General features: G+C 43.4%; 1 non-coding gene across 1 annotated transcript; it reads right to left on the bottom strand.

Annotated features, from left to right (window-relative positions):
- Positions 1–12395: 12395 nt before the first annotated feature.
- Positions 12396–12504, bottom strand: LOC114172399. Its single transcript, XR_003602073.1, has one exon. It is a non-coding gene; the product is annotated as a small nucleolar RNA R71 (small nucleolar RNA).
- Positions 12505–13011: the final 507 nt, after the last annotated feature.

The following is a 13011-nucleotide window of genomic DNA, read 5'->3' as shown; positions in this document are numbered from 1 at the left end:
GCTCTGGTTCATGATTGTTGTTTTGGACCCGTTTACCTAGGTGCTTAATTTTTCAATCAGTAAATGGTTCGTGAGCTTAAATCATTGTTCGGTAATTTTAGTTTCTCTTGCGAGGTTCATTCGTGCTCACTAGATTATTCATTTTGGTCAATTGGTTTGTTTTGTCTTTTGTCCATTCTACGATTTGCATTTGTTTCGGTTTCCACCAGTGTTTCTATTTTCGTCATGTGTGTTTTAATTTCATTGAATGATTTTGTTCTGTTATGCTTATTCCTAACTCAGTTGGCAATGGTTTGTATGTTTCTGAGCACTCGTACGTATGATCATTGCGCAATTGAATTTTTGCATTCCAACTGTTTGTTCTATTGTGTCATAGGTTTTTGAAGTGTTGTGTTTGCTTGTTTTAGGTGTTGTTTCGTCCCCGTTAATCCATTCTCTTATTTCTTTTGGTATTGCACTTCTATGGTTTTGTCTACCCAAAAGAGTGAGGTGGAGTTGTTCCTCTTTTGCTTGAGGTGTTAGCTCAAGAGATTGACAAGTAAAGAGATGCATTCTAGATTGTGGTGAGAAAAAAAAAGGGAATTGAGTGAACCCTTCCCTATAACTACTTGGCCAAGAGAAAAACTTGAGGGAGTGACATATAATTTGTGTTTTGCCTAACCTGGTTTCTTGTGTTACAGCCTTAGATACCTCCTCTTTTTTGTTTCTTGGTGCAGTTTTATGCTACTGGTGCGAAAAGGTTTGTGAATGTGGCCTGGCTTCACTTGGAGACACAATGACCCTTTCTTGAGTTGGGGCTGCAAGTTAAATTAATACATGCTTGAGTCAATTGTCACAGGGCAGATTTGGCAAGTGTGGTTGTTTAAGGAAATTAAAAGTGTATTGCTGATCTCACCAAATAGTTGGAGTTGTAGATCTGCATTTGAAGCGGTTTGGTGCAGGTTTGACATGTTGTTGGCAGCCATTGAACTGAACTTTATAGCAACGCATCTATTGCTGAATTTCGGTGCTGAATTTGCAAAGGTTTGAGTGTGGTGCTTGATGCAGACCTTTTACTGCAACAATCCTTTTTATTTGGAATTTGGTGCAGCAGGTTTTAGGATTTGAAACGGTGGAAACCAATTCCAATACTTTCCAGCAAGCAATTGTGACCTTTTAGTGTAGCATTCCGCCGTGCAACATTATTTGGTAGAATTCATGTGAATTGTAATTGGTTTGGCTGAATCAGATTACGAGTGGAGTGCATATCAGTGGTGGAAAATTGAAATTAGAGGTACTGGTTGGGTCAATGGCAAGGGAGACATTGTTTTGAGTAGGAAAGAAACGTTTGACAACATCAATTGCAAGCTGGTGCATGCCAATTGGAGAATAACGGCTGCCATGTGATCCCTCCAAGTTGGTCTGATCCAACATTGCAATTGAAGATTGAATTTGAAGCCATAGCTGCATGCTTTATTCCATTTATTAGTTCAAGCGGTGGTGGTAGCAACATACGCTTTTTTTTTAGAGCGGTGGAAGCAGGAAATTTGGGTGCATCATCAGGGGCAAAGTGATTCCAGCAGAGTCTTAAATTGGAGCAGTAAACAGTTTGGTGCATTGGTGCCAAAATCAATTGGCCTTTCGATATAGTGAAATAGCTAGAGCAGCAACAAACTTTATTGTTTCATGCATGACAACAGTCTCCCTCGCTTAAGCGACTTGATTGTTGGATGGAATCTTTTGAAGGCACTAGTTGATGGGTGCAATAGTGTGCTAATTGGAGCGGTACAAATTTTGATTTAACAACAGTCATTCGGTGCAGTGACGTTGGTTTAGAACCCATTCATGGCAGCAAGGGCTGGGATTATGGTGCATAACAACTTGAATATTGAACGCATGTGGCAACAGTTGATTCCTCTTTTGTGGTGACATAATCTTGGCCATTCGATGCGGTGCAGTGCAATTTTTGTGCAGGATTCCTTGAACAAGTATCACAGTAGCCAAGCAAATTTTTGTTAAACTTCAAGTCTCCATTCCTTTAATGCAGTCTAAAGTTAATAGTTGGTGAGAGTTACACAATTGGTGAAACTAGAAGCTACGGTTTTGGTTTTAGCTACATCAAAAAGACGTTGGGTTAACTTTGGGGTGTACACGTGCTGATTTATGTGATGAAGTCGTAGCAACCAAATACGTGACCTCAAAACAAGACCTCTCTACTCTTGATGTCAATCAATTAGTGGTTGTTTTAGAGGTGGTAACCAATTAATGGCTATTTAGTGCCAAACGTGTTGCGTGAATGTTTCGGGCATCATCAAGCGGTTGAGGCAACTTGAAAATTTTGGTGCGATGTTTGACTTGGTAGAGTTTGAAACATGTTGATGCAAAAGTTAGTCAAGCAGTTGGGCCAACAATGAGCCTTTTGGTTCATACGGTGTAACTAATCACATAAAAGGCTGCAACATCCATCAAGCCAATTAATTTAAATTCAATAGTGGTAGCAGCTTGAACTCCGCTCGGTTTGGGACAATAGCCACTTCATTTATCCATTATGGCAGCAAGTCTCATACATTCTGGGGGCAGCCACAACAATTTGTTATGGAAAATTTCAAATGGTGCAGTTTGGTCCTTTCTCTTTTGGGTGATTTGGTGCTTGCACACATCCAAACCTGGTTTATCTAATGTGACCACTAAAATTCGCGGTCGAATTCTCTCCAAGAAGGGGAGGATGATGAAGGCATGACCAATAGAAGGACGACGACAAACGAGAGCGGCAGGTCTTGAAAACTCCACATATGTTATTTTGTGTTTTCCTTAATTAAAGGTTGTATTTTGGTGTTAAGCCATGTTTGGTTTGACCTAATTTTAGGGCAACTTACTCTTAGACTATAAATAGAGAGTTCCCTTCTTTGCAAAGACAGATTTGATGAATTTAAAGTTTCTATGCACCTTTGAGTGTGTCAAATCTCACAGTCTTATCTTGGGTGTTCCACCCAAGTGGCGACAATGGTCTTATCTTGAGTTTTGTTGCTCAAGTGGCGACCCTCCCTTCACTTATCTTGGCGTTATCCCCAAGTGGCGTGACCTCCTCTATTCGCCCCGCCCTCCGATCGATCCGTGTTTCGACCTCACCCCAAATTCCATCCCACTCGCGTTTTGGTGTTTTCTCGTTTTTCCATTTGATTTTTGTGTTCGTAAGTGTTGTGGTTCCAGTCGCACCTTCCCTATTCGATTTTGTATCCAATCACAAACCCTAGATTCATGTTTTTTTTCATTTTCAAATCTGGTCCTTCATCAGTGCCGGCGCTGGCATCGTGTTAGAAGGCCCCAACGACATCCTCATCGAGAAATCTCTTCACTTTGCTTTTAAAACATCGAATAACCAAGCCGAGTACGAAGCTATCCTCGCCGGCCTTTCCCTAGCCCGTGAAGTCGGCGTCAAGAAGTTAACGTGCAAAACCGACTCCAAACTCACTGTAGGTCATCTAAATGATGAATTCCAAATCAAAGACCCCATCCTCCAACAGTATTACCATCTAGTCCGTGCGATTATTGAATCTGCCTTTGAACAAGTCCGCGTCGAACACATCTCGAGAACCGACAACGTCAGGGCCGACATCCTTTCCAAATTAGCCAGTACCAAACTCAAAAACCGTAATCGATCCCTACTATAGCAAACACTCTCCACACCTTCCATCACACGCACTTGCCAAACGTTAACCCACACCCCATCAAACAACATCACCCCCACCCAAACCCAAAACTGGACCACCCCTTACATTCAATACCTCAAAACCGGCAACCCCCCCTCGACGCGGACAAAACTTGGCTGGCTAAGGCCGCCAGGTACACTATGGTAGGCGATGACCTCTACAAACGCGGGTACGGCCAACCCCTACTTAAGTGTGTCACGGTAGAGCAAGCCCAATATATCATCAAAGAATTACACGAAGGAATTTGTGGTTATCATTCAGGCGCACGCACCATGGCCACAAGAGTTCTCAAAGCCGGATACTTCTGGCCCACTATAGAAGCAGACTGCCAGGATCATGTCAGAAAATGCAAGCCATGCTAGAAGCACGACAACCTTATCCATCAGAAACAAGAACAACTACACCACATACTGTCCCCATGGCCATTCGCTAAGTGGGGAATGGACATCCTCGGCCCCTTCTCATCCGGCAAGGGGCAAGTAAAATTCCTAATCGGAGCCGTTGATTATTTTACCAAATGGATCGAAGCCAAGCCACTGACCACCATCACGGCCCAGCAAGTCCAGCAGTTTGTGTGGAAAGACATTATATGCAGATATGGTGTACCACATACCATCATAACAGACAATGGCCGACAATTTATCGACAAGAAGTTAGCCAAATTCTACACCGACCTAGGCATCAAACACATCACAAGCTCTGTAGAACATCCACAAACCAATGGGCAAGCAGAAGCGGCAAACTAAGTTATTCTCATAGAGCTACGCAAGAGGTTGGATACCGCCAAAGGCCGATGGCCTGAAGAGTTAATAGAAGTACATGGGCTTATAGATGCACCCCTCAATCATCAACAAACGAATCCCCATTCAGCCTAGTCTACGGCGCAGATGCCATGATACCGGTAGAAATTGGCGAACCATCCCTGCGCCGAGAACTATACGACCCAACTCAAAACCACCAAAACATGGCCTTACATCTCGACCTCCTTCCCGAACTCAGAGAAAAAGCCCAATACGCAATCTAGCCGCCAAACAACGAGCTGCCAGGAAATATAATGCAAACCTACACCCACGATCATTTGACGTCGGGGACCTAGTATGGAGAATGGCCAGCAGTGCTAGAAAGAAGGATGGCAAGTTCTCCGCCAATTGGGACGGCCCGTACCGCATACGAGAAGATGCAGGAGGAGGGGCTTATCGCCTGGAACAATTATCTGGGGAAGAGATTCCCAACACATGGAATGTATCCCACCTCAAGTTCTACTTCAGCTAAATATGTATCATAATTGAACCAATACTTGTAACCACGGGTGTACTCTTTTTCCTCACTTGGTCTTTTTTCCCTAAGGAGGGTTTTGGCCAAGGAGGTTTTAACGAGGCACCCCTATTCAATAAATAAAAAGAAGGGTTCCCTACTTTATGACTCTATGCCTTTAATCTTGGTTCACTCGTTTAAGTTCCCCACCCTCACCTCAAGTAAGCGGCCTGGGTCGAACACCCTTTAATCTTGGTTCATTCGTTTAAGTTCCCCACCCTTACCCCAAGTAAGCGGCCTGGGTCGAACACCCTTTAATCTTGGTTCACTCGTTTAAGTTCCCCACCCTTACCCCAAGTAAGCAGCCTGGTTTGAACACCCTTTAATCTTGGTTCACTCGTCTAAGTTCCCCACCCTTAGCCCAAGTAAGCGGCCTGGGTCGAACACCCTTTAATCTTGGTTCATTCGTTTAAGTTCCCCACCCTTACCCCATGTAAGCGGCCTGGGTCGAACACCCTTTAATATTGGTTCACTCGTTTAAGTTCCCCACCCTTACCCCAAGTAAGCGGCCTAGGTCGAACACCCTTTAATCTTGGTTCACTCGTTTAAGTTCCCGACCCTTACCCCAAGTAAGCGGCTTGCGTCGAACACCCTTTAATCTTGGTTCATTCGTTTAAGTTCCCTACCCTTACCCCAAGTAAGCGGCCTGGGTCAAACACCCTTTAATCTTGGTTCACTCGTTTAAGTTCCCCATCCTTACCCCAAGTAAGCGGCCTGGGTCGAACACCCTTTAATCTTGGTTCACTCGTTTAAGTTCCCCACCCTTACCCCAAGTAAGCGGCCTGGGTCGAACACCCTTTAATCTTGGTTCATTCGTTTAAGTTCTCCACCCTTACCCCAAGTAAGCGGCCTAGGTCGAACACCCTTTAATCTTGGTTAATTCGTTCCCCACCCTTACCCAAATTAAGCGTCCTAGGTTGAATACCCTCAATAACAAGTCCAAATCGCCAAACATCACATACACCAAAACATCCACTCATAATTATCCCATCCGCTAACGCACCACTATCACGCAAGTTATCGACATCCAATAACAAACATAACATACACAAGGCATTCATCATATTAAGGGCAAAGTAAAATAGTGTACGCATTATTACAAACAGAATTCAAGTTTCAAATTATAAAAAAATGAAGTTCCTACATCCCCTTGTTCTCATCACCCCCCATGGCAGCTCCCGCATCCTTCTCCTCCTCTGCCGCCTTCCCCTCCACCTCCTCAACATTCCCCTCATCCTCCCTCACCAACTTCCCACCAACTACGTCCTTATCTACGTCAAATCTTGAATCCAATTACCCCAAGTAAGCGGCCTAGGTCGAACACCCTTTAATCTTGGTTAATTCGTTCCCCACCCTTACCCAAATTAAGCGTCCTGGGTCGAATACCCTTAATAACAAGTCCAAATCGCCAAACATCACATACACCAAAACATCCACTCATAATTATCCCATCCGCTAACGTACCACTATCACGCAAGTTATCGACATCCAATAACAAATATAACATACACAAGGCATTCATCATATTAAGGGCAAAGTAAAATAGTGTACGCATTATTACAAACAGAATTCAAGTTTCAAATTATAAAAAAATGGAGTTCCTACATCCCCTTGTTCTCATCACCCCCAACGGCAGCTCCTGCATCCTTCTCCTCCTCTGCCGCCTTCTCCTCCACCTCCTCAACATCCCCCTCATCCTCCCTCACCAACTTCCCACCAACTACGTCCTTATCTACGTCAAATCTTGAATCCAAGACATCCATATCTGGATGGAAGAAGGCCGCCTGCCGCAACCCCTTCTCGAAACCATTAATATGCTCTTGGATGACGCTGTTCTTCAAATCGTCAAGTTCCCCAACAGCCCCATCATACTTATCCTTCAAATCCTCATAGTCTTCTTCCAACTCCCCTATACGCTTTTTTAGCTTTTCCTCAGAGTCCAAGCAACGCACCTTCCATGTTGCCAACCTTTTCCTTTCCGCTTCCCAGCCTTCTTTCTCCTTTTCTAAAGCTGCCTTCTCCTCCTCAAGCTTATCCACTTTACCCTGCAACTCCCCCACCTCCTTTACTTCCCTTCTGTAAAGAGACCCTACATGCTGACTCAGGACTAAGGCCTTACTTCCAAACTCTACCATTGTTCTCACAATATGATCCACCTCCATGTTATCAATAGAGTTAACAACGGTATCCGGAAGGTCGATCGAGATATCCTTCCTAACTGATATCTCCGGCAACTCGATCAACCCGGCCTCAGGCAACTTCTCTCCACTAGCCTACCCCGCCCCGCTAGCCGTTCCAAGAAGAGCTGCCCTTATCTTCTTCACGTCTTTGCCCTTCCCGGGTCGAGGCGGAAGCTCAGCTTTCCTTTTCGTCCCGCCGTGTACATGCACCTCCACAACCAATTCCTGCAGGTTGGGAACATCAGCTTTCCCAGCCGCCTTGGCCTTAGCGGCCATTTCCTTCCTCAGTGATTGAAAGAACGCCAGATTCTTCTTGCCAGATTGTGCCATATGCGCTGCAATAACATATCACGACTCGGATCAAAACAACTTAGCATTATTAACACAGCTTAAGTAATAAACAGATACCTTCAATATCTATTATCGGATGCACCGAATTATAAACTGATAGCTTCTTCTTGTCTCCATTGATGCTTGCATGAAGAATGGAGGCTCCATGGATGGTGTTGGATGCAGAAGGATGAAGGAAAGAAGCTTAACGTGTTTGGTTTGGTGTAGGTGAAAGGATTCTTAAGAGAGGTGAGGCCAACTCCTAAGGAAGAAGACTAGAGTAAACTAGAGAAGAGTTTACTCTAAGGTGAGCTCAAAAGAGATTTGTGCACAAATTTGGGCAGCAATTCATTACTCAATTTCAAGCTGAAAAATACATCTCCTAAGCCTTCTATTTATAGGCTAAAATGAGACCAAGGGGTCTCCAAAAAGTGGAGGGAAAAATGAGTCTAGAAAGTTGAATTTTGGAGCCAAAAAGGAGCATGTGGGAGGTGTGACTTGCCACCTAAGCAAGTCACACTTGTCTTGCCATGGGAAGCTAACTCTCATCCTTGGAGAGCAAGTTTGAGAAGCTTCTAGGCTTTTCTAGAGTAGACACACTACTCTTGGCCCATTTGGCCCAATTCCCCTTTTTGGTCCAAAATTACTTCTAAAGCCCAATTTCCTCTAAGGCCCAATACATGGCCCAAAGAAAATCCTATTCTACTGGGCCCAAAATACAAAGCCCAAAATAAAATCCTAATCTAGTATTTACAAACAAAATGTCCTAGGCTAGGTCTTCACATCTTCCTTGGCCCATGTGAAGTTCATCTTGGGCCTTGCATGCGCATTTAAGGCCCATTCCTCTTGTATTCTCCTAGCCATGGCTCTTGTTGTAGGTCCCTTGGCCCGAGGCTTCTCATCATAAACCCTAACTAGGCCCTTAGTGGGCAACTTATCCACAAATTTCAACAACATCCCCACCACCTCCTTGTCACCAGCCGACAACTCCTCCACTCCCATGTTGGTCCAGCTAAAGGGAAACTTGGTACTCCCATCCGCATTCAAAAAATGAGATTTACCCCCTTCCTTAATGACGACTTTAAAGTACCCGTCTTTGAAATGCTTGAAAGACTGGGAGAAAGCATCCAGTCTGTTGATGCTGGGGTGACTGATTAAAGAAAGCCAAGTAGCCGGCCTCCGGGGCCTGGTGTCATAAAAATACAAGAAAGCATAGGGAGTAGGCTCCAAATATAAGGACTCGCACAGAATGCGGAAGGCCTGCAAGTAAGCCCAGCTATTAGGATGTAGCTGGGTAGGTGCCACATTCAACGCCCGCAGCACACCCAAATTGAAATCGTCTAAGGGCAGTCGCACATGAAGCTGAGAAAAGTGGCACACATACATGTAGAAGAATTTTTCGGTAGCCCTCTCCTGTCCATGGCATACCCGGTCGACGGCACTAACCCTCTCCAGCGAAACAATGTCTCCACTGACACCCCTGGACATAACGGGTGTGCAACTCAGCCAAGAGTTCAACAAACGAGACTGATGAGTCATTATTTTCTTCTATTCCACTAGCCTTTGTGCACCCATTAGACAGTTGATTAGTGCTTAATTGTTCATCATTAGAGTGTTTTTCATCTGTTGGGCTTTATTGGGCCACTGTTCCGAATTTGGACTAATTTCACATTATTTGGCCTAATTTTTGTTTTTAATTATTTTTAGGTATTTGGGTGAAGCAATTTTGGAGCTTGGACATTAATATTTAGTTGAAGAAACTTTCCACATCATTGCCACATCATTTCCATGTCATTTCCACGTTAGCAAAGTCAATGGGTCAACATTTGAGGCCTAGAGTGGCATTTTTGTAATTCTGCGGCTCATAATGGCAGTTTTGTAATTCTGAGTGGCATGGGTGATATGACCACGAATTAGGTCTGCATGAAAGTAGGCAGCCGCTCCATCATCTTCAACCTCTCTTCAAAACCTCCATTTTCGTTCTCCAAGCTTCCATGGACGTACCCCTTGCGGTTTTTCACGTTTTTGGGTCATTTTTACCGTTTTTATGCATATTTGACAGCACCCATTGAGGGTTTTACATTTGGAATTCGTTTTGGGCAGTTCGTTTTGTGGGTTTTATTGACTTGGAACAATACCCATTCATAGGGTTTTCGCATTTATATATGATAACACCGTTTTGCATTCCATTTAAGCTTTGAAATCTCCATTTTTGCTCTTAAATTGCGTTTTCAGATTTGATAAGTTAGGGTTCTTGGTTCTGATTTTTGTGATTTCAGTTTTGAAGTGTTTAATTACTCATTTCCATGTCTAGCTAAATTCGTGTATTGACTCCTTGATGAAAAATGCAATGAAGCTTTGAGGTTGTGCTTGTTTTGTGAAATCTGCCATGTTTTGTTCTGAATTCGTGAAATGCATGTGGTGAATCTGTCAATGCTTAATTTACAGAGTAATTGCATGTGTTTTGTATAAGATACGTTCATGCTTAATGTATGTAGCTTGGCTGTCACGAATTTAAGGATGCGTGCATTGCTTAATTGCATAATGAAGCTAGATTGTAATTTTCGCTTAGTGAATTATTATCTAGTGGATTGAAACAAGGCAGGGTTGGTGTTAATTTGGTGGCCTATGATAAGTGAAATTGCGTTTGAATCAGGGATGTCAATACGGTTTTAGTCACTGTAGCATTTAAATTAATCTATTGATTAGTATTCCGAATCTGTCTGCCAACCCCCCCCCCTGTGTTTTATTGTTGTGTTCATCTGGAAAATTCGCTTTGAATGAAAATATTGGTCGTTGGGAGACGACTTGGTTCACTTTCATGTACTGCATTTAATATGTTTTAATTTGGTGGGGTACGGCCTCTATCAGAGACCACCTGAATAAAGATGATTGATCACGAACATCAGCAGTAACCCACCCATAGCCGCCTTTGGCCGGCCAGTTACTCTCCTCCAACTCTTCGGGAGGATCCTCTCGAACCTCCCTCACTACCTCCATCGGCATCCCGCTCGTAACAATTCCAGAACTCGTACCCTCTCCGCCAAGTCGCCCATCCTTACTTCTATCTGACTTAGTACTTTCACTACTATTAGACGAAGACACGCTACCACTACTGGACATACCTTATTTCGTTTTTTTTACGAGAAGATGTCGGTCGAAATTGAGGACTAGTCGGACACTTTTACACGCACAAGGTCTTTAAATTCAGAATTCACAAATGAAACAAGTAACCCCTCATCCGTTTGCAAACACATATTTATAGCCCACAATCCCAAACGACGAACCTCTTCCCACCAAAAGATATGACACTTCAAAACGACGGCGCCAAAGCTTTTTCGATTTGACCAACTGACACCCTTTCACCTACCTTCTGACGGTTACAAATTCTAAGCCTTAACACTGTTCACCACACTTAAAGGCTGGGAGACTGGTGTATCACACCTAACCAGTTCCGCTAGCTTATCAACACATATCATCCTTGACCGACAACCCATATCGGACAAGGCTGGGAGACAGGTGTACCGTACCTAGCCAAACTCGACCAAGTAAACAGTGTACATATCGAGACCGCCAAGTACCCAGGCTAGGCCAAGTTAGCCTAACTTGTACCGGTTTTAACCTAACCTAAATGTCTAAGAGGATAACCTGTACTTCATATCACCAACAAAAGCCATCTAGGCAAGTAGTCGGTCTAGACCGACTACTCGACCTAAATTGTAGTAGTGAATAGTGTTTGAATAGTGTCCGAATCTGGCATTTAACTTCTGGATTTTTGTTTTGGTAGCTACGGAGCTTGTTTTGAGTTGAAATTTTTTTCCCCCACTTCTAAGACGTTGAACATGATAGGAAAAATAGCTAGAGCAGTTGGTATGGTCTGAGTTAAGAGATTCAAAAAATTTTTGGACTGATTTTTAGTGAAACTTCAAAGGACCATAACTTTTGCTCTGGTTATCAGAATCACTATTATTTTATATGGATTTGGGGTAGAATTTGATTTCCCACCTTGTCATAATCGGCTTTTCCGGTTTGCAAACTCAGAATCTCCAGAAAATGCCATTTTCTACATTTCAGCAATGTTTTTTGTGATTTTTCTTCATTTTTTCCACTTTTGAAAAATTGTTAAAAATACTTGTGCTTTGAGTTTTGATCTGATTTTTTTTGTGCTTCTGTTTGACCACTCAAAGGAATATCCTACCAATTTTCAAGTCATTTGGAGGTCGTTTGAGTATACTTGTAGTTATACCCTTTGTTATGCCAATATCACCACAATTAATGCTTTTTGGTGCATGACTAGGGGAAACCCAAGTGAATTACAACCATTTGACCCTGAGATTGATAGGACATTCCATAGAGGAAGTAGGCATCCTAGGAATCCATCTTTGCATGTTGAATATTCAGTGACATTTCTTGATTCTTCTGATTCTCATCACATTCCTAACACTCCTCATTCTTTGCATTCTGAGCATACTGTATATTCTGAGCATTTTCATACTGATAACATGGCTCAACCTCCTCCACCTCATGAGAGAACCATGAGTGAGCTCACTGCACCAGAGTTCACTTATGATAGTTTATGCATACAATACCCTGAGGAGGAGGTTCCATATGTGCTGAAAACTGGTTTGATACATTTGTTGCCAAAGTTTCATGGTCTTGCAGGTGAGGACCCGTGCAAACACTTGAAGCAATTTCATGTCGTCTGTTCCACCATGAAGCCTGCAGATGTACAAGAGGACCATGTATACTTGAAGGCTTTCCCTCATTCTTTGGAGGGTAATGCGAAAGACTGGCTGTACTACCTAGCACCCAGGTCCATCACAAGCTAGGATGACCTGAAGAGATTGTTCCTTGCCAAGTTCTTTCCTGCTTCAAGGACAACAGCCATACGGAAGGAGATTTCTGGCATCAAGCAGCAATCTGGGGAGACCCTTTATGAGTACTGGGAGAGGTTCAAGAATCTTTGTTCAAGCTGCCCACACCATCAGATTTCTGAACATCTCCTTCTGCAGTATTTTTATGAAGGCTTGCACCACATGGATCGAAATATGATTGATGCCGCAAGTAGTGGTGCCCTTGGTAACATAACCCCAGCTGCAGCCAGACAATTAATAGAGAACATGGCTTCAAATTCTCAACAATTTGGCACAAGGAGTGATGCCATAGTTGTTAGAGGTGTTCATGATGTAGGAGCAGCCGAGTACACGAAGAAGTTGGAGAGTAAGATTGATGCTCTTACCACACTGGTCAACCAACTTGCTTCCAATCAGAGAGCTCCAGCTGCAAGAGTTTGTGGCCTTTGTACATCTGTTGATCACTTTACAGACTCTTGCCCAGCATTGCAACAACAGGCTTCTTCTTCTACACCAGTGGATACCCCTCAGGCCTATGCAATAAATATTTTCAACAACAATAGGCCCCAACAGCAACAACAAAACCACCATGATTTGTCAACCAACAGATATAATCCAGGATGGAGGAATCACCCTAATTTGAGA

This window comes from Vigna unguiculata, unplaced genomic scaffold, assembly GCF_004118075.2.
Source record: "Vigna unguiculata cultivar IT97K-499-35 unplaced genomic scaffold, ASM411807v1 contig_54, whole genome shotgun sequence".
Classification (NCBI taxonomy): Eukaryota; Viridiplantae; Streptophyta; class Magnoliopsida; order Fabales; family Fabaceae; genus Vigna; species Vigna unguiculata.
Note: the sequence above shows the minus strand (reverse complement) of the source record. Positions and strands in the feature narration are given on the sequence as shown.